General features: G+C 46.8%; 2 long non-coding RNA genes across 2 annotated transcripts; both read left to right on the top strand.

The window, feature by feature from the left end:
* The first annotated feature begins 426 nt into the window (after positions 1 to 426).
* LOC121032068 (uncharacterized) lies at positions 427 to 20,956 on the top strand. The gene is made up of 2 exons (XR_005791058.1): positions 427 to 592; positions 16,511 to 20,956. It is a non-coding gene; the product is annotated as an uncharacterized LOC121032068 (long non-coding RNA).
* Positions 5,908 to 9,026, top strand: LOC121032070 (uncharacterized). The gene is made up of 2 exons (XR_005791059.1): positions 5,908 to 7,775; positions 8,934 to 9,026. It is a non-coding gene; the product is annotated as an uncharacterized LOC121032070 (long non-coding RNA).
* Positions 20,957 to 22,891: the final 1,935 nt, after the last annotated feature.

Here is a 22,891-nt window from a genome sequence, read left to right as displayed (position 1 = left end):
GTTCTTGATTATTTACAAAAAAAAAAGTCATGAAGGCCAATCCATTTCTCTTATTAGCTTGGACAAAGGAGGTCAAGCTTTAAATTCCTGGGTCTGGTCTTGCCTTCCCTTCATAACTGGATCTCAGGCCGCTTAAGAGAAAACCTAGAATGACTTCATTTATTTCCCCTTCAGAGTCTGAATTAGCTCAACTCAGCACCTAAAGGATGTGTCAAGATTTTATATCCCAGGATTTATCTCATATATCACTTTATCCTGTCTTTGCCAATAAAAGGAAAGGGGTCTCTGAATGAACCTAGCCCCTCCAGATAGCTTAACTCTTTCCTTCTCAGCACCATTACGACCTGAGAGTTGGAGATTTAAACCCATCCTCTGAAAAGGACAGAACCATGAATTCATAATTCTTTTATTTATTCATCCAGGAACTACTGACAGCCTCCTATGGCCATGCACTCCTATGAGTTCTGGGGGCTGGCACTTACTGTACAGAACAGAATGGACCTGTCCCTACCTTCAGAGACCTTCCAGCTTTGGGGAGAAGATCAGCAAATCAGAAGAGAATTACAAAGCAGCAGCAAATGCTTTGACAGAGGTAAGAACATAGAGGAGGGCTCAGAGACCAGTATCAGAGGAAGTGACTACGGTACAGAGATGGGACCTGGACCCACTGTCCTCTGGGAAGTGACATGATAAAGATTGAAATGCCAGAGCATCTGAATCTCTGATCACCCTAACGTACTCTCACATCTGAATCTGCTCATGGTATCCGCTTCAGGACTACAAAATCACATTTTCAATGTGGAGCTCACATGATGTAGCCTTAAAATAGAGGGAAATCAGAACTGATGCACGAAATTATCTTTGCCATTAGCCAAGGTCAGGGTGACTTTGAGACAGATGTGTGTGTGCCTCTGTGAACATAGTGCTGCCTTCTAGCAGCGCAGGGGTTCTGTGTTCGGGACAAGTCTGAGCATATAAAACCAAAACTTACGCAGTTTGTGATTATCTATGTGCGGAGTTCCTCCTATGTGGGGATCCAGAAGTGAAGAGGAGGGTAGAAGCCCGTGTCTGATTTTAACCCAAACTGACAACAAATATATCTTTCCTCAACAGTTGCTCCTTATCAGATAGAGACTTTTCCTATTTTGTACTTCTCTGGCATTTGAATTAAGAGACCTGACCCACATCAAGCATTTGTTCAGCAACTCTGGAAGCCAGTGCACATCGTTTAGCCCGGTGTTATTGCAACATTAAGTGAAAGGCTGCTGTCTGCACTGCCTACGTAAATGCTGCCGCACACCATCCGTCCCCAGCATGCAGAAGTAGTTATTTATTTGGGGAAGTGTGGTCTAGCGGTGAAGGGTTGTGGTCAGAGCACGGGACCAGAAGTCAGGAAGATGTGTATAGCAAAATCAACCCCTTCAGGGACTTGGGGAAGTCGCTTCTTAGATTTATTCAACATCCCCATGCTTTGGCCCTTGTCTTTTTCATGTACTGATATTCACTTAGTACCTAGCCCAGTGCCTCGCCTGTAGCAGGTGTTCAATGAATATCTCCTGAATGGACGGATGAATGAATGAATGAATACCCTCATGCAAGCAAGGCAAACATTGTCCTTTATGGGTACTTAGAAATCAATAGATAAGGTTCTTTAAATCTTTGGAAAGGCTGAACAGGCTGTGTCTTTTATTCTTGGGTATGAATAGGCAAAAATTGGGAAAGAGAAAATAACAAGATGCTAGGGCTATTTTCAGCTGTTGCAGGCTCTAGGCCTAAAGAACACCCCAGTGGTTCATGATGAAAGATCAAACTTGCCCTTGTTATTGAGCCCCATGATAAAGACAGCCAGTGCCCATACATAAATGCCACATTGTCTGCAATGACAATGACCATGTTACCACCACCCTCTAATTTATTCATTCTAAATGTCTGGACCCAAGGAGGGGCAGGACTCACACACACATGACACCCAGTGGAGGGCTTTAGGGGTCAAGGTTACTCACCCTATGGCTCAGACAGTGAGCAAAAAGACTGCTCCTATTTTAAAACAGCGGAGGCACAGGATTACCACCACCATCGCTGCACACACTCACGTATAAACACACTGCCCTCCCCCCTCTCCCCCCATCCCCGCCGTGGCCATGAGGACTAATCAGTACTAGGGATTTAGCCTCTTTGGGAAAAGCTGCATTCCTTCGGAACAACCCTTGGCTTTTTGACAGGAGATGATGATTCAATGGGATCCCCGTCCTTCTGCTAATGCGAGCATTTAAACAAAGCTCAGTGTGGTCCCTGGGATACGCTCCCTCTGGAGCTGAGGACATTGGGGAATAGTTATAGTGCCTGAGAAGGAGACATTTCAGCCCAAGCTTGCAGCCTGTCTCACCACAGCCTGCATCATTGGACCCTCATTGTCAGTCGTGCTGACACTTCCTGTAGAAAGCAGAGCTCACCGCGGGCAGACCAGCAAGTCTTCTCCAGGTCATTGGCTCCTCAGCTGTCCTGAGCTGAACTTCTGCAGCTCTGGTGGACTTAGCTGCTGGACTTTCAGAAGAAGCCCATCTAGGTCACTAAACCTATAGGAAAACAACACACCCTGACTAAACACTGCAGCTGCAGGACTACCATCCAACGGGGAAAATCCCAGAGTCAGCACAGGTAGGGCCAGGCATGGCCAGAATGGGCTAGCACGTGACGCGCTCCAAGGTGTTAAGACATCTCAAGCATAGTTGATACCATTTTATCTACAGCCTTGCTCAGCAAGAAAGATCCTTAAAAGAGACGGTAATAATTGTGACGACAAAAAAAAAAAAAAAAAAAAAACCAATCTAAACCAGGAAGGGGCGCGTGGGCGGCTCAGTGGATTTAGGCGTCTGACTTCATTCAGCTCAGGTCATGATCTCTCTGTGGGTGAGTTCGAGCCCCGTGTGGAGCTCTCTGCTGGTGCTCGGAGCCTGGAGCCTGCTTCCGATTCTGTGTCTCCCTCTCTCTCTGCCCTTCCCCCACTCAGGCACGCACGTGCTCGCTCACTCGCTCACTCGCGCGCTCTCTCTCACTCTCTCAAAAACAAGTAAACATTAAACCAGGAAAATCCTGGCCAGTATGTAGGCATTCAGAGTTAGGCTGCCTTCTGATCTATAGATTCGAGTTGCATCCTCAGATACCAACACTTTTTGTCTTAGCTCAGTATCTGCTTGTGTCCTACCAGAAAACTCCCAGCTGAGGTCTGATTTTCTCCGCTGTTATTTCACATGGAGTGTCAGTGAGTTAGAGATCACTGGCTAACATCCCCGAAATGACTTTACTGAAGAATTCCACCTTCAGACTCTGGCCCGCCGGAGATTGAGAGGTAATCAATGAAGACAGGGACAGATCGCACGCTGAAAGTCTACTCTCCCACTTAGTGGGGCTCTGAATTAAATCATAACACTAAACCCTAAACCATCAATCCCTTCAAACCTGTTTAGTGGCCAATTTACAGAATCACACTGTAGAAAAAAAATTTACATTCCTCACTGAGGTCTACCAAGTGTAGGACCCAGCCCCTGCCTAACCCTCCGACCTCATCTTGAAACACTTTCTCTCATCTCCTCCACTCCAGCCACTCTGGCCTTCTTCCTGTTCCTCAAACCTGCCAAGCTGGGTCTGTAGCTGAGACTTTCTATCCATTGCTCGCTCTTCCCCCCCCATCTTAACATGTTGACTCTTCCGCATGATCAATGCCTGCTCAGATATCAAATTCTCCACGAAGCCTGTCCCGTCCCCCGCCCAATGTGGCATCCCTCAGTCACTTTCTGTTACATTACCTGCTGTCATTTTCTGTCTAGGACTTAGCACCATGGTACCCTATTGGTTTTATTTACGTCGTTTTTCATTGTCTTCCTCTACTAGGCCATGATTTCCACAAAAGCAGGGGGCTTATCTGTCTCATTTGGTAGGAAACTACCCTTGGTGCCTAGCTTCGTGACACTAGAAAGCATTCAATTAATGTGTGAGGAAAGAATGAACATTAAACAGAAAGCTCAGAGAAGGCAGCGTGGATTCTCTCTTTGGATAAAGGGGCTCGATGGGTGACTTCTTACCTGTACTCTCCGGAGGTGAGGGGAACCAAAATCCTGAGCAGCACCTACTTTATCAGGCATAATAATATAAATGCTTCCAAAGCCCATGGGTACACCCATTCTTAGAACTGCGTACACCCATCATATTTGCTGTCTAAATGCTTCCACTACCTGTGGTTTTAAATCCACAACCACCCCCTTCAGAAACAGTGATCAGCACAATGAGACAATCTGTCTGGGATAGGTTCTCCTTTCTTTCTTTCTTTCTTTCTTTCTTTCTTTCTTTCTTTCTTTCTTTTTGAATGTTTATTTATTTATTTATGAGAGAGAGAGAGAGAGAGAGAGAGAGAAAGTGGGTGGGGGAGGGGCAGAGGGAGGGAGACAGAATCCCAAGCAGGCTCCTCGCCTTCATTGCAGAGCCCGGTGTGGGGCTCAGACTCAAGACCCATGAGATCATCACCTGAGCCGAAACCAAGAGTTGGATGCTTAATTGACGGAGTCACCCATGTGCGGCACGCCCCCCTCCCACAAATCCTTTCCTTTTCACAAATTCAAGTTAATACTACAAGTGGCTTTTTTAGAAAATATTCGGGCATAAGGTTTAAAAACCTAACTTTTTGTTTGTATGTTTAACAGCACGGGGAATAGGCCGTAATAAAATTTTTATGGCCCCGATACTAAAATGACGATGGTACTCTCCCAAGAGGTTCAAAATAAAAACAACGTTAAATTGCAAAATAAAATTTTATTTCAAAAGCTAAAACTCACAAGTATGCTGAAATAAGGCCAGGATGTAAGTTCATGCGGGAGGGAAAAGTTGCGGGTTCCCCAGTGCCAGAAACAGTGCCTTGCACAACAGCAAGGTACTCAATAAACAGAATGATGGCTACAGTTTTCCCAGTTCTTTCCTGAATGCCCCTTACCCCCATCCCTGGCCCTGCCCTGGCCCCAGCATGTTCTTACTTGGCTTCTTGGGCAATCTAGCCATGACTGGGCATGTGGCTAGGGCTCGGTCAGTATTTGTTGATTGTAAGACTTGCACTGGACAGGACTGGAGTATCGCAGACCACACGATCACCTGAGGCCTGGCTGCAGGGCCTACATCAGCCCTATCTGGGCTGGAGCTGAACTTCAAGGTTACAACAGAGGACCACGCACTCCTGCCCCATTCAGATTGCTTAGCTCCGTGGATGGCATCAGCCGACAGGATTCTTCATTTGCACAGTTTGGCTGAACCATTCTATTCCTTCTTCCACATTGATCAGGTGGTTTGGAATCAACTGTGGGTAACCTTCCCAGAGGGTGTCTGCGGGTGAAGAATCTTCATTTTCCCCTGGCCTCTGTTTGTCGTGAATGGGACAGTTCACAGGAGGCGGGACTTCGGGGGTTCATTTGCTACTATGACTTTGCCATCCAAGTCTAGTGTTCATCCAGCTGGTGTCTGTCTGAGCTTGGAACTTGGAAAAGAGTGAAGCAAGACGTTGTGAAATAGGCTGGGGAAATGGAGAAAACCTGGTGTTTTCAAGCAGCACTCCACTCATTGGCCTGCCAGACCGGCAGGCTTACCAAACAGCAGCTCCGAGCCACAGTGAATATTTCAACACGTCTTACCCGTTTCTGGCCCATGTGGTAAGATGACCAGAGAAGTACACAAAACCCCTAGCAATAGAGAATACCGAAGAATTTCAAATGAGGTGATTCTAGATTGTATGTTTAGATAAAGCAGCCCCACGGTGTTCGAGATTAATTTAGTTGTGGTGTTCTGTTTTTAGTGTTTGTTTATTCATTTCTGAGAGAGAGAGAGAGAGCACGAGCGGGAGAGGAACAGAGAGAATCCCAACCAGGATCCGTGCTGTCAGCACAGAGCCCATCACAGTGCTTGGTCCCACAAACCAAACTGTGAGATCATGACCTGAGCTAAAATCAAGAGTTTGAGACATGTAAGTGCCCCAATTTAGTTGTGGTCTTATCAGAAATCTCTATCCTACCTTCTACTTTTCCATTGGTTTCAGAATCCCTGCCAGGGATGAAAGGGGCTTCATTTACCTCAAATTATTATTATCTTGCATAAGAACCAGAAAATCACCTGCAGATACTAGGTAAGACCTCTACAAAGTTAATTTTTTCATGACTCAAATTGTCCAGGGACAATTATCCTATTCCTTCTTCTTCATTCAGTATCTTTATTGAGTATCTACTATGTGCTAGTCACTGGAATCCATAGTAAACGGACAAGCTTCCTATTAAAGCAAAGCTCGTAGTCCAGTAATAAACAAGAAAACAAACCAAAATATCAGATAAAAGGGAGCAGGTAATTAAAATGGAGAGATATGTTGTGAGTGTTTGGGTTAGGTGGAAGGAGGTGACTTTTGTGATGAGAAATAAATGACAGGAAGGAACCAGCCACGGGAAGACAAGAAGCAGAGCATTCTGGGCAGAGGAAATGCTTCCCAGTGTAAAGTTAAGTACTGGGAAACATAACCGTTGATTTTTCCTCACCTCTGAACCCAGCAACCCTCTGTCCTTAAAATGCGCACCACAAGCTCTAGTGTCTGAGTTGCCCCCGAACCATCTCTCCCTCCCTCGGATGATAAACACCAAATTTTGGATCAATGGTACCAAATTTACAAATGTCCCAGCTCTTCCCGGTTTACTTTCCTCCCTAGCCATCACTGTACTTCAAACCAGGCATGGACAGTTCTATTTCGTTTTTATGCAGTAACAACCTATATAGATCCTTCTGATAAGTGGCTCTACGCTAACGATGTTTGGTAAGATCTCTCTCAACAGCTTAGAGTCTTCATTCAAAGCCCCAAAAAACAGTGACGCAAATTGCCCTAGACCAGGATCTGAGGTCTTCCAGGACCCTTTTTCACAGGAATTTGAAAACAGGCACATTCCATTTTGCCCTTTGTTAGAGAGCTATTGACAATAAACAGAATTCGGCTCAGAATTTGTGCTGTAAAACAGCAGAACGCTGAACAAACCACTCTTTCTCACCCAGGGCAACACTCCCCTGGATTCTGCTGATACTTACACAGGGCTTAAGTAAGAACATTTGGGAAGTTTATGGGAAACTAAAAGTCTCAACGCATTAGTTTCTTAAATTCTTTGTTATTTTGACTGCACCGAAGGCTATTCCACAAGCCATTATCAGAATCCACCCATCTTCAGTTCCCGTAAATATTATGTCTACCCAGAACTATGTGAACTATTTCATAGCTGGAATATGAGCCAGGCTGTGGAACTCGCTAGTAGGAATAAGAGGAGCGTTGAAACCTGAAGGTGAGAAAATTCAGGAGGCAAAGGGCACAGTGAGCTAAAGGATGATGCATGTTTTGGGGAAAGAAGACAGCTCAGCCCTCAGAGACTGATTAGTATTCAGCCCATACTTGATTATTTAAACCCAGCAGCGAATGTTTGCTAACACATTCCTGGGGGCACGAGGGTGGCTTTCATTACAACAAGTAAAAGAAGCTGCGTTCCGGCCTCAGCAGTCGTCCTTGTTGTAGCTGATACTAACTATTCCAGGCAATGGAGAGCAAGGAAAACTGAGGCAGCAACTGTCAAACGTTGGTGATCTCCTGGAAAGGAGCAAAGTAGGCAGCTGCTGCCATGCATCCTGGAGCTGGGGACTAAATTCACTCCGGTGGCAAACCTCTGATGCAGGACGTTGGTGAAAAGGCATTGTACCACGGAAAGCACGAATTAAATGTGAGTTGCTAGTGTTAAACCTGTGTTCTCTGCCCCCATCTCCCGCTCTCCTCCTCAGCTAAACCTACTCTTATCCAGGTTTCAAACTTGGAATGTTGTATCCTGAGCACCCAGCTTGAATTAGGAACCCTCTAGAAGTCTTTCGCTCACCCCAGGCTTTGCATGTATAGCACTTAAAACTGTTTCTTTTTTTTTTTTTTTTCAATGTTTATTTATTTTTGGGACAGAGAGAGACAGAGCATGAACGGGGGAGGGGCAGAGAGAGAGGGAGACACAGAATCGGAAACAGGCTCCAGGCTCCGAGCCATCAGCCCAGAGCCTGACGCGGGGCTTGAACTCCCGGACCGCGAGATCGTGACCTGGCTGAAGTCAGACGCTTAACCGACTGCGCCACCCAGGCACCCCTTAAAACTGTTTCTAATAATGAATACTTCTTTAGAAAACAATGGGGCTGGTATCTAAGAGATCCGTTCTACAAGGGTTGGGATCTTTGGGATCTGATGAACCCCCAAACGCCCACAGAAGGCCTCGTATGAGTAGGCCTTAATTGTTGATTGAGTTTGTTTGGTGTCTGTCTCTCCACTCCGGAAGGAGAGAAATCCTGCTTATTTCACCCATGATGGAGTCGCAAGCCCATAATACGGTTTCTGGCCATGTATCGGCTGCTCAAAAAATACTTCTCGAATAAATGGAAATAACAGTAGCTAATATTTATTAGGTGCCGCTCAGGGATTGTGCTGAATGTTTTACAGATATCGTTACGTTATTTAATATTCACCAAAGTGCCATGATACATTATTATGCCATTTTGGCTGAGTAGTTTCAATACATCTCTTTAAATAATGACCTTATAATTCACTACTCCACAATAGATAATTGTGCTGTTTTCTCCCCAGTATAGTAGGTATGTAGTGCCCTGGTGACCTGAATAAGTGAATTTATTTCCCTAGGTATCTAGCAGGGAGTTACTGATGAGAGAGAAAGTTTCATGGGCTTTAATTATTCTTAAATTGCTTAGAATTAAATGATAGCCTCAGCTTCTGTTTACACTGGGTTTTGGAAGGAAAGCATATATAATATATAATAATATATATAGTGATATCTCTATCAGCAATATGTACAGTGCTATAATGCTGGTTGCATTCGGTTCATATACAGCCGCAGAACACGTAGAGTGTTGCCACTTCTAACTAACTGAGCTAACCTGCCAAGAAGAGTGTTTCCACTTCTGCTAGAGGAAACTGCAAGCAGAAGAAAAGTATGGCCAAACCTTGCCCGAGATGCTGGTTAAACTGGCTCTGCCAGTGTCTCCTGCACCTGCCTGGGACACCAGTTGGAAGGCAGGCTTGTTCCCTCCTCCGGGGAACATGCCGATCTTCACCACTCAGCCCCATCTGATCTTGTTGAACAGGCATAGAGCAGTCAAAATCCCACCTCCTCATGTAAACCTGGAAGTGTTTGGGTGGGTGGGGCCTGGTCCAAGCAAGGATCAGTCCAACTGGAAACAAACTGACCCACCCAGACTGGGTGTAATTCCAAAGGAACTACGCAAAGTATTATATTCCCACCATTGTATTGCACTCTTACCCATCCTGGTGAGATTGTGTCACACCCCTTTGCCACAGAAACTGGTGATCCAAAGGCACGTGGCTTAAGAAGTGGTCCGTTTGATTAGGAAAATGAATCCACCCTTGAATTCGATTTTTACTTCTCCTTGATGCTTCTGTCTGCTCTCTACCACTGTCAACGATACGCCACGGAGACTAAAGAAGGAATAGAACTGTCAGAGGAAGATGGGAAAAAAATGACAAAGCAAGGAGTTTTCACAGAGCTATATGCATTTAATTTAGAAGAGCTGTCCCTAAGTCTTAGATTATGTCTTTCTGACTTTTGTTAATGTTAAAATGTCCTCTTATTTATAAAATGATGGTGATAACAAATGGTGATTGTTTGGTAAAATTGAGAGCTGACAACCTATGTCCGTTCACCAACTTTTTTTTTCTTTTAGAGAGAGAAAGAGAGAGAGAGAGCGAGTGAATGGGGAAGAGGGGCAGAGGGAGAGAGAGAATCTCAAGCAGGCTCCACACTCAGATCAGAGCCCAATGCAGAGCTCGATCCCATGACCCTGGGACCATGACCTGAGACGAAATCAGGAGTCAGACACTCAACTCAACACTTGGATGTCTGAGCCACCCAGACATCCAAGTTCACCAACTTTAAAAAAAAAAAAATTTTTTTTTTAATTTATTTTTGAGAGAGAGAGAGAGAGAGAGCACAATCAGGGGAAGGGCAGAGAGAGAGACACACACACAGAATCTGAAGCAGGCTCCAGGTTCTGAGCTGTCAGCGCAGAGCCCCACACGGGGCTCAAACTCACAGACTGTGAGATCATGACCTGAGCCCAAGTTGGACGCTTGACTGACTGGCGCCCCCACCCACCCCCCACGCCAGTTCACCAACTTTTTAAAAACTTTGCCAACCCCTAAAATCCAGCAGTGTGGGAACCCCTGGATTGCTGTAGTGGCCTCAGAGGCTTTGGGTAAGGACAGGGAGAAGAGTCTCTCCTTTTCATGTATGAGTAGCGCTCCAGATCTGCTGGGTGGGCTCCAAGTATCCTCTGTCACCAAATGGCACAACTTGGAGGGGCAACTTTGATCAAAATGAATAATGTTCCCTAGGCTCCCAGGATCCTGTTTTTCAGACCCACCTAAGAGCCCAGTGTTCTCATGTGGTGCTGTCTCACCTGTCAGGGTGGAACATGTCTGATAACCTAATTTATGTTAAACTTTAGGAGTTTACTGCTCACTCATCAAAGAATTTGTATTTTCAACCTAAGACTTGAAGAGAGTGGTAGATGCTGACTCCAAAGGCATATTCCACTGATAATGGAATTTTAGGGAGAGTGAGGGAGCATGCCCTGACATGGGATGTATCAGATCGCACAGGTAGGCATTCATCCAGCCTGCCTATGAATGACACCCAAGCCCACCTTGACACTGTTCCACTTATAGGTCACCTTGTCTAGTAAAACATTTTTAAGCTTGAATGCCTTCTGCTTTATGGTTTTCAAAGCCCTTTCTTGAACATTCCCTAGTGTGACCTTCATAACAGTGCTGAGAGGTAAGCAGGGAAGGTAGCAGCATCTTTGTTTCGTTTTATAATTTTTTTAATGTTTATTTATTTATTTAGAGAGACAGAGAGTGAGAGAGCATGAACAAGAGTGGGGCAGAGAGAGAGGGAGAGAGAAAATCCCAAGCAGCTTCCACGCTCTGCAAGAGCCTGACGTGGGGCTCGATCCCATGACCATGAGATCATGACCAGAGCTGATATCAAGAGTCGGACGCTCAACCAACTGAGCCACCTAGGTGCCCCACAATATCTTCACTTCTACAACTGAAGACAGGAGGAGTGTGAGTTGAAGAGCTCAATTTCAGTCACAGCTGGGATGTGCAAGAGGTATGATGTGCACTTGGGTCTTGGAAGGCCAGGTGGGTCGCTGCTCCTCCGGGCCTGAGACAAGCCTGTCTGCTGTAGAAACCTGGCAGGTGCAGGCTCCACTCAACACCAAGATGGGAAGGTGTTGGGGGGAAATAATGCCCATTAATGATAATCAAGCATTTATATGCCATTTGGTATTCCCACAGTACCAACATGTAGGGTCAGTAAATTCTCCAGATCCCATGTTACAGGCGAGGAAATATGCTGGAGGAATTTAGTCCTCTCGCTGTTTGAGGAGCTCAGCAGCAGAGCAGGACATCGCGGTCTTTAGGTTGAATTTGGTCAGCTAAGCGGAGCAGCTCAGACAAACCCCGGGGGCAGGAGGGTCTGTGCATGTGTGTGTGCATGTAGACACATAGGAAACCAACTGTTGCTTTGAGTACCATCGAAACTATCATCTATTTGGTATTTCCAGGATTAAAAACTCCCCTGCCACATGCTATGGCCCACAACCATGTTTGGGTCATGGTCAAAAGAACGAAAAGAAAGAACTAAGTCAAGGGGTGCCTGGGTGGCTCAGTCGGTTAAGCGTCAGACTTCGGCTCGGGTCATGATATCACAGTTTGTGGGTTCGAGCCCCACATCGGGCTCTGTGCTGATGGCTCAGAGCCTGGAGCCTGCTTCGGATTCTGTGTCTCCCTCTCTCTCTGCTCCTCCCCCACTCATGCTCGCTCTCTCTCTCTCCTTCATAAATAAATAAATAAATAAATAAATAAATAAATAAATAAAAGAAAGGAAGAAAGTTCCAGAACTAAGTCTGGGGGATGGAGAAGGACATGGAAGCTTTGAGATTGTAACTGGTGCTTTTCAACAGAATCATAAAATCCAGCTCATGTGCTAGAGTCAAATCTAGGTACTTAGAAATTCTGTCATTTTCCATCATACTCCCCTCTTCCTTGTCCACACTGAGAAATGCCCTCAGTCACCCCTCCTAGCTTTTCAGGTCCGTCTTCAAGGTACAGTGTAAATATTGTCTCATTATTACTCTTTCTTTGCAACCCAGATAGATAGGCTCTCGGAGACCAAGATGCTCTGTATTCCTAGAAATGTAAAGACAGATGATAGAATTCAAAAGGGATGTTTGATGGTCTAAAAATGATCTTATATCAGACTTTCAGATATGCCTTGGCAGCATCAGGACAGGAGGGAGACTTGCCTGGCAATTTAATATATTTACTGGGTAAATAGTAAGCACTTGCAGTCTCTGTGACTTAATCAGAATGAAGTTCATTACAATAAGTAGCTGTGCCCTTTGGTCCTATTTGTACTGAGCAGGCTTCCAATTTCATTCACATCTCCAAAGGAAATTGTAGGCTAGAAGCTGGCCAAGGAGTGCCAGGGAGGACACTTAGCAAGGATATTCCCCAGAGCAGATACAGGGGACAGGAGGTGGTGGGCTGATTAGAGCAGAGAGAACAAGATGCCCTTCTTATCAATTCCAATCTGTGAAAGTAATTTTACTTTCTTATTTTTAACTTGAGGCTTGCATCAGTGTCTCTCTCTCCCTTTCTGGGTTTTGAAAACATATTATCGGGTCATCTAAACCTTTTATGCAACATTTCAGACTTGTATGTGCATGAGCTGGTGAAGATTTATTATATTTGACACCATAACTAAAGATTTTAAGGCATTCTTTTAAGCACACTTGACTGAAACCCCTGAGGCTAGATCCCTATCTCTTGCCAGATATTAACTTGGCTTCACTGGTGGAAGCTCAGGGTAAGGTTAAAACTGTTTCTGGAGACATTATTTGTGCCTCCGAACGTTTAACTCCATCAGTGTATTACTTTCATATATGAAGAAATCTGAGATTTTCAGATCAGAATTCTCCCCCACTCCATCCACCCCCATCTCTGTCCTCAATTTATTTCTATTTCTTTTGGAGAAGTTAAGTGCCCCCCTCCTCGTTTCGAATTAAAATAGGCAAAGAGAAAAGCGTGAGATTCGATGAGTCCATGAATACAAGTACCAACCCCTATCCTTTGGGATCCTTTGGTATTTGCTCAAGGTACAAGCAATCTGGGCATCTCTGGGTAGGAATACGGATAAATGATGTCATTCAACAGAATTAGGACCAGACGGGAAACCGTAGCCAAATCCTGCAGGGGGTAGCACTGAATCCTGGCATTAGGTACGGAAGGCCCTGACTGCTCTGGGAGGGTGAACAAGTGTAACTGTGAAGGCAACACAGTCTCCGGGATGAGGCTGAGAGGGGAATAGCATTTTTGAGCTGTGAAGTGGGGGAGGGTCGGGGATGTAACTCCAAATATTGGGCCGTGACAACCGCCAGGCCTGAGGGCCGTGACTCTCACAATGGACTTGGTCACAAAGGGCCTATGTCATCTTGAGGCTGTATAATCGGTAAATGCAAGCTGCACGTTGAGCACGTTTTCTCCTGGATCTCATCCTTGGCGACGGATCCAGACCTCAGCCTCCAGGATCTGTTTGAGAAATAAACAAATGGGAGACAAACAACCAAAACAGCAACACGGTAGAGCTGGCGCGGGCGACGAAGCTCCGCCTTTGGAAGACTCGGCCAATCAGAAGCCTGTTGCTGGGGCCTGGTGTTTGGCCGCCTGACGTTCCCATGGAGACGGAGGAACGTTACACACTAAACACTGGGCGACGTTGACGTCTATGCATTATATCCATGGAGACGACTGAGTAAACGTCATCCCCGCACTTCCCCGCCCTCCCGCCGCGCCAGGGGCGGAGGGAGCGACGCAGGCGTTGCGGTCACGTGCTGCAGGCTCGGAACGAGGTCTGGTGGGCGCGGCCTGTTGCCATGGCTGCAGCTGGGCGGCTGTTGTTGTTTGGCGCTGGAATTAGAAAGTGCTGAGACTGCAGTGGAGCCAGAACCGATTCAGGAACAGCGTCTCCCGCCCCCGGGCCAGAGAGGGTTCCCCAGCCCCTGGAAAGCCAGGACACCCCCAAGGCTGTCCCAGCACGCCTCAGCCCCGGGTCCTGAGCCAAGATCTCTGTGCTGCCTGTGACTCCAGACTGAGGGCCAAACCTAGACCACTCCCTCCACGCTCAGTTGGCGGTAATTGTCAGGGTGACCTCCCAGACCGCAGTCTCCTCCAGCCCACAGAACAACCACTGGCCAAAATGCCTGACCCAGGGGACAGGAGCAAAACCCAGCATAGAAAACTTTCCCACTGCTTGCAGTCGACTCCAGAATCAAGGGAATCAGAAGTTTGGATGTCGTTTGTACTTTAATTTTTTTTTTTTAACGTTTATTTATTTTTGAGACAGAGACAGAGCATGAACGGGGGAGGGGCAGAGAGAGAGAGGGAGGCACAGAGGATGTCGTTTGTACTTTAAAAGCAGCACATTATCGTGCCTTGGCGCTTTATTGAAGACTTGAGGGAGGCGATCTAATAACCCCGTTCAAGGAACAATCCTCCCAAAGGGAGGGAAAATTTAGAAATCCAGGAGGACTGGATACTGAAAAGTGGGAAGGCCTGAAGAACCCAGGCCAATAGGAAGTGAAGCTTTGATTTCTGTACTGCTTAGCTTTGTGTTGGGTATACAAGCTAGCGGAGTGTGACAAATCTCAGGGTGCCAGCCTCCTTTCTCCTCACATGAGTCTCTCGAAAGTTATAGGAAGTGCAGAACAACTGTAAACAAAAGGAGATTCAGTATCAGGAGTGAGGGGTTAAGATGACTGTATGAAGGCAACTGCTCTATAGCATTGGAATGATAAGGCACAGCTGAAGGGTCTGAGACTTTGAATTTTATCCAGCCTAGCTGCATTTACATTGTGTCTCATTTTTTGAGGGAAAGCAGAGGGGCTATTATGTTCTTGAATTAAAAATAAGCCATGGCAGGGGCGCCTGGGTGGCTCAGTAGGTTAAGCGCCCAACTCGATTTCGGCTGAGGTCATGATCAGGTCATGAGATGGGAGTCCTGTGTCCGGCTCTGCTCTGATCTGAGCAAGAGCCTGCTTGGGATTCTCCCGCTCCCTGCCCCTCCCCTGCTCTCTCTCTCTTAACAAACAAACATTAAAAAAGATAAGCCATTGGGTGCCTCCGATGGCTGGCTCATTCGGAAGACCATGCACCTCTTGATCTCGGGGTCGCGAGTTTGAGCCTCACATTGAGTACAGAGATTACTAAAAAATATACTAAAACAGTAAGGCACATAGCAAAGTCACAAACATAAAGTGCAGGGCTTTAAAAAAAATAATAAGTCATTGGGATGAGCACATGGTGTGTGTTTCCAATGGCAGGAGCATAAAGAAGGATTTCATTAAAATGAATGGCATCTGGGCTTGATCTGGGATCCCTCCAATCCTCCACCGGAGCATACCCAATCCCATTTTCCTCTGACAAATCAGCACCTCCGAGTTCCCTCCCTATTACTCCTTGCTAGCCCTGCCTGGGCTCCCATTCAGATATTTTACCACCTGCCCACAGAGCATATCCGTTCTCTTTCAATATTCCTTTTCTCCATCCTCTGACCTACCTATTACTCACTTCCCTGACACCCTTCTCTAAACAGTTCTCCCTCAATTCCCTTCCCACTCTGTTGCCACTCCCCAAGTGTCTACCCAGTTGATCAGCACTCCCCAAACCCTTGTCCCATCCACCCGTCTCCACCATAATGTTTTTCCTGTCTAGTCCTTACTAAGCAGAGGATGGCAGCCTTTTGTAAATGTAGGCCAAACGCAGGAAGAAGGGCACAGTGAGCAGAATAAAGTCATCATCGGCACTTCAAAAAAAAAGTCCCCAGACCGTAGTTGAGATTCGTGCCACGTATCAAGCATTAGGCAGATTTTGCTTATTACGGGACCATGGGCTAGGGAGCGACCTACTAGTTCTGACATTTTCAGGGGAGTCATGATAATTTCAACTTTTTTCTGACAACTGACAGTCAAGCTAAAGCCCCTGGGAGTTTCAGTTGCCCTTTCCCCACCCCTAGTACTGCACCTAAAGCATAAGGCAAATGGAAAAGAGGGAAACCTCAAGTTCAAGTAAATGGGAAGTCCTGTCTTGAGGGTAGATTAGATTGAATCAGTTTGGGCCTGGTAATGAAGTGGCTTGTGTTTTGTTTCAGATGGGAAAGGAAAGCATTGCTATGATTTACCCCGAGGCACATAAATGACCGATCTTACCACCTAGAAAAGAAGTGGTTGCTAATGTCCCTACTGGAAACTCAGAGTTAAGTTAGAATGAGACCGTCTTGTTTACTGCGAGATCCTCTGTCTCTCTCTTTCTCTGTCTCTCTCCCTCTAGGTCTTTCTTCTAATTCTTCTGGCCAATCAAGGTCCCAGCAAGCCGCTGACAGAGAGGGTGAGAGATGGGAAAAAGGCAAGATTTATCTAGGCCTTTGATGTACCAGGAGCTTCTAGAGTGTCCTCATCTATGGTATCTCATTTTATCCTCTCTACCTCCCTGTGAACTAGAGCTTTTTATACCCATTTTGACACCTGAAGAAACCAAGGCTCCAGCAATTAAGTAACTTGCCCGAGGATGGAGTACAGAGCCAGGCTTCCAATCCAGGGGTCAGTTTTCAGAGCTTTTGCTCTTCCTGCATCCTGGGACGAAGTGGAATACACAGCAAACCTCTACTGGGATCACATGGCAAGTTTACTTCTCTCCGGGGAGACTCTAGCCCTTTTTCCCCAACCTACGAAAAAGAAAAGGCCGAGGGGAGACTGAAGATCTTTTGTGAGATCTGCTAGAACTTCACGAAAAGGTGCTGACACCACAAAGCAAGAACTTGGATCCCATCCCTGCCTCCTGGGATTAACCTATATTTCCTCATTGGCCTGAGATCCAAGAGACAAAGAGAGACATGCCCCAGAGCACAGGCAGCAGAAAAGTTCGGGCGAGTTCTGGGAGACTCTGACCTGCCCCAGGCTAGGGAGGGCACTACCTGGAGAGTTCTGCCAGATTCTTCTGAAGCTGTCACTTGGGCCCGGCCCCTCCTCCTTCCCCTCTCTCCTCCCCCACGTCTGACCCTGCAGAGAGGCACGTCCAGCACGAATTCCTCCAAACCTTAGATGCCTTTAGGATTTTAATGTGTCTGAAGAGTTCCCTTCCTTGACAAGCGGCAGCATTAGTCAAGTTGAGTGGGTGGGAAGGGCATTTCCCGTCAATCCAGGGCCCCGGAGGAAGGGGAGACCCTCCTCCCTCCCAGCCTTGGCAAGCAGCTCCTGCAGAGATCCACGTGGGTGGCAATTGAGTCCAGAGGAGCCAAAGGGTTGCTTGCTGGGCAGGAATGCCCACAGGCCGCACCTTCCTCAGCCCTCCTAGCACCTCATCCTGTCTGGACCCGTGGAGGGGGTGGCGGTGCCAGGGAGTGGGTTCTCCTGTGTCTGACTCCAACAACCGGTTTATTGTGATGATTCTATTTGTGTTCCCTGTGTTCTGTTTGACTTGGCAGCTCAGAGGGGAAAGGGCAGCAGGTTCACTCCGGTTTGTACTGGGTGGTTCCTGCAGACACACCCAGGTATTAAAGCAAGCGGCTTGCACTGGGGATGCCTTTACCTTGGGGCCCTCAGTGTGCAAAAGCAAGGTGTGGGAAGTATTTCCTCTTTATGGGCCAGCCAGGTGTGGCTGGCATTTTACCTATTCCTGTATTACTAACGTCATTCAGATTCAGGTCAAAGGGCAGGCTTACCAGACTCCCATGATCCTGGGATCCAGGACCAGGGGATGGTTGATTATGTCCATTTGGGCTGGATAACCCTGGATACCTAGTACCCATGGGCACCATAAGTCCTGGGTCTAAAACAAAAATCCAAAGCCTGACAATTGGGTTCTACTTTGAAATCTAGACTCTCCTAAACCATCCAAACTAAGGACTCTTCTCAGACAAGGTGATAACATTCAAGGAGACCAGACTTCAAGGTCAAATACTTAGTCTAGAACTCTGGATTTGCCCACTTATTTACCTGCGCCTTTATCTAGTACTGAAATCTCTAGCACGTGGGAAATAGCAGCTAACACTTAGGCTACAAGGAGCCAGGCGTTGTTCTCAGCGTTTTTATGAAAACTCGTTTAGGCTTCAAAACAACCTAAAGAGGTGAGTAGGTGAGTACTGTTATCATCATCTTCTTTTACAGACGAGGCACAGAGGCACAGAGAGGGGAAGGAAATTGCCAGAGGTCACCGGCTAATAGGCAACAGTGCCTTGATTCCACAGCAGGTAGTCCGGCTCTGGAACCCATGTGCTTAACCGCTATGTGGTAGAGACGTTCCCAGAGGGCCCACACTGTGTCAGGGGTTAGAGATGTCATGGAGAGCAGACACAGACGCAGCCCCCAGTCCCCATCCCTGTCAGCTTGACACTTAGGAGGCTCCCGAGTCAACTTGAAAGGGCCTTTCTATCAAGCCTAGAAACTACCCTTGCCCTTCATCCTTTACTCGAGGAAAGACAGGCATTTCCTAGGTGAAGGTGACAGTCATGGTCATCCAGCCAGGTCAGTAAAAGGAAGTGCGCCTTCAGAAGTGCACTGGCTTCCACGGGATCCTTACCTGCCCCGGGCACAAGAGCAAACCTTCCACAACTACACTCAGGTTCCGTCAGGAAAGAGCGTTCAACCAGGTAGGCAGGCGTGTGCCTCTCTCCGCTCCTTTGCACACTGAGGGGTGGCAGAGCCAGGTGAGGGGGCTGAGTCACGTCCAGCAGGCAAGGCCACAGAGCCCTTCCCTGAAGAAAGTGGCCCTGACCTAGACAGCCAGGTGATGAAACCATTTCCTCTACCAGAGAGGCCCGACCACATGGCTGCAGGGCCTGGCAAGGCCACAGGCTTTGTTCTCCAAGGCCGCTCCCTACCGGATGTGATAATGTGCACTGTGGACTTGAGACACTTAACAATTATTTCTTCAATGGAGACGAGGTGTAGATAATTACCGTTGCCCACAGTTATTGAGCTCTTAGCGTGCCTTATGTGGCTGATATGGATTCATTTATTTAATCCTTAAAACAACTCTATGAAGTAGGTTCTGTTATTATCTCCACTTGCTGGATGAAAAATGGAGGCTCAGAGAAGTTAGCTTCTCCAAGTCTCGACGGGCGATAACTGAGATTCATACCCAGGAATGGCTGACTTCCAAGAGTGTGCTCTCTTAACTATCTAAAGCAAAGTGAGGACCCGTCCTCTGAATCAGTGGGGACACGGGGACAGGAAGAAGTCTTGAGACATTTCCATATTGGACTGGGGGGGTTCAAGGCCCCCAAATCCAGTTTACTGGGGATCCTTGGGTCGTCCAGAAGTGTGATCTGATGTTGGCCCCCAGATTCTGACTGGCCACTGTAGAGCAACATGGGCCAGAGGTGGTTCCAATAATTCCCTCAGGCTAACTAGATCCCATATAAAAGCCTAAAACTGGGCTGGAACCTTGCTGACTCTCCAAGCATAGAGCAGGATGGAGGCAGAGACTACCTAAGTACAAAACTGTGAGTGTCATATTTCTGGGTATTTGCGCAGACAGGGCTTGGGTTCTGTGCTATGACTGGAAGTGAGACTTGTCCATCTGGGCTTGGGATCTGTGCTGTGACTAGGATGGCATCATACAAGGCCAAAGCCAAAACCCTCCAGGCACCTTTCTATTCCTGGCCCTTTTATAGCACCTCATTTCCCTCCACCTCCTCCCAATAACACGTAAACACACCTTGGTATTATTTAATAACACCGGCCCTGGAGCCAGACTCCTTGGGTTTTAATCCTAGCTCTGCCACTTACTTGCAAAGTATTTATCTTCCAAATTGTCTTAGCTTCCTGTACCTCAGTTTCCTTGTCTGAAAACGGGGATGACAATAGTCCCTTCCTCAACAGCGCTGTTAAGAGGTCAAAAAGATAATGCATGGGATGGGTATGGTAAATGCTCAATACATGTTAGGCATTGTTATTGTTGCAGTAGTTTCTTCCCTCTTTGTGTCCTTTTTTCTCTGGATATGAGAAAATCTTGTTGACAACTGGCTGTAAGCTATCTCCAACTGGGTTACTGTTTGCATTCCTCCTCTCATATCCTCTTGACTGTCAATCCTTATGTAGTCCTTCCTGAAGAGATTCAGGAGTGGGTGCTCCTAGAATGGGGAAGAAATCCCATTAGATTAGGTCAGGGATCTTTGGGTAATTCCTTAAAGCCAATTTTCTTGACGATTTTAATGGGTCCACTTGGGAAGGCGGCCAAAGCTATTAATTTGTAACAGCTGCTGAGAAATCACTGTCAACACCTCGGTATAGATCCTCTCTGTGGGGCACAGGAGTTAGGTCGAAAGTCATGAAAGCTAAAATAATTAATGAGCAACAGCAATGTAGAGGATCGCTAAATCCTATTTGTGAGCTAAAATGCTAACGATTTAATTAATTTAATTCAATCGTAAATTAAAGGGCAAAACAAATAGCCCTTTAATAAAAACACCCCCCCCCCTTGGCTGAGTCCCCCCGGAGACTCTCACCTCCTCTTCTTAGACTATCATCTCAGTCTGATGACAAACCATGTCTTAATGGATTTAACTTCTGTTTGACTTCTAACCTAAGAGCAGTACAAACCCACGTGCCTGCTAAATATAAGCTGATGATGACACGGGCCTAGGATAGAAAGTGAGCGACCCAGTGGGTGAGTTAATGCCACAAAGGAGAGTCAGGGTGAGGGGGTACCTTAGCTCACATCTGAACAAAGGAGTGTATTTCCTGTGAAGTCTGATGAGAAAATGAAAAAAAAAAAGGTGTGGTTTGACTCCATCACACAAAGTTACAGCAGGTCTTGCCCTGGCGTAGAACTTTAAAGACCTGAGCAGCACATTTGTGGTTTGGTGGCTTTATCCGATTCTGGGGCTGATGCCTGCTGCTTTTAGTTCATGGCTGTAGAGTTTCCAGTCCCCTTTGGGGCTCTTACGTTATGGTTTCAGGTTGGCCACATATCTGTCTCCACTATTCAGATGGAACAGCCCCAAGGTCCCCCCCCGCCCCACAAAGAGACCAAGTTTACAACAGGGGCCTCCCATGTGCCAGAGCCTGCTTTATCTGCCTCATTTCACTCATGATGCCCCCTTCCCAGGTTAGGAAACTGAGGCTTCATACAAGTTAAATAATCGATCCAGGATCATACAAGTAGAAAGGTGTCAAGCCTGGATTCACACCTGAGACCATAGGATGTGACTGCGCAGATCGCATGCTTACCCACCAAATTATACGGCATCACCGTATTCTTTCCCCATCTACACCATGGCTTGTGCTGTGCGTTGCCCTTTTCTTCTGCACACCTACGGAGGGTGTCCTGGCCATTCGGCAATTTTTCATCCCTCAAAGACCTTCTTTAATGTTCTGCTGTCCCACCCATTCCAGCCCAAGGAAGTCTCTCCACCCTCTGAACTTTTTTCTGAACTCCACCCTCTGAACTTCGGGCTCTGAAACACACATGATCCTGTGTGATTCTTCAAGTGTCGTATTGCACAGGCTCTGTCTCCCAACTAAATTACAAGCCTCCAAAAGTCGGGATCACTGCAGTCCCCCCAGCACCCAGCCTAAGATCTGTGGACACAGTAGACACTCACTAGGTGTCTGAACAAAATGAAAGAAAACTCAAGATAAATATTCCAAATGGTGCCTCTGCACAGAGATCATTTTCGGCAAGCGAGAGTCATTTGGAGCCCAGCTGCTTTCATCTATCAATCTTTTCCAGAGTGCCTGGCCAATACATAGGTGACGAATAAATATTCGAGAATAAAACAAGGAATGAAACTCCAGCTCCCTCACCTGTGGCGTGACTTGGGCAAATTATCGAAAATCCTCCAAATCTCCGTTTCCTTCTGGAAAATATGGGGGACATTCTTGGAGCGTTTATGTGAGATCAGAGCCATGTGAGGCATGCCCACTCACTCACAGCCCTTGGCACACTACAGCTCCTGTGATCACATTACCACCATTACTGTTTTCTAAACCTTCCACGGGAAATGGCTCCAGCCACTCAAAGGTAAAGGACTTGGGTCACTAGTCTACCAAGGGTGCCGTGGAAAGTTGCTGCAGGCGATGATCAAAACAATCCCAAGCAACCACACGATCCACAGTCTTCTGGCATATTGCTATTTACCAGGTCTCGGGGGTTACGTTTTGTTTTTGCTTGTGGCCAAATCGGAACCCCCATGGTGTCTTCCTATGGAACTCGGCGTACCTTTACTGCGACGGGGGAGGGGGGTGCTTTTCCTTTCTTTATTGAGAAAAGGAAACAGGAAATCGAATGTAAAACCCTCCGACGGTTAGTGTCACACCGAAAGTTGTGAATTTAACCACACCCCCGCCAGGAAATGAAAGTACAGTTCTCACAGTGATGTTCCCTCTCCTTTCGAGGCCCACACGGTGTTTTTCAGATTTTAGTTAGATAGTGTAGATCAAAGGGCTGAACTTGGGCATGGGTTGTCACTGGGTATTTGTTGATTTGCGCATAGATTAGCACACAGATTTGAAATTGCACAAGTGGAGAAGGGACTTTCACTGGCTCTGTGACAATATGGCTCCTAGCAGACGTCACAACCTGACGGGTCCACAGACTAGATTCTGACCCACAGACATATTTTTCTGTTCCAGCCCACAGTCTGGATTTACAGCCTCCCTAGGAGGAAGACGGTGATAGGGGGTGACAGCCGCCCCCTTTAGGTCTAGG

The sequence above is a fragment of the Herpailurus yagouaroundi genome, unplaced genomic scaffold (genome assembly GCF_014898765.1).
Source record: "Herpailurus yagouaroundi ecotype Mexico unplaced genomic scaffold, PumYag 141, whole genome shotgun sequence".
Taxonomy (NCBI): Eukaryota; Metazoa; Chordata; class Mammalia; order Carnivora; family Felidae; genus Herpailurus; species Herpailurus yagouaroundi.
This window is presented reverse-complemented; position numbering and strand designations above follow the sequence as displayed.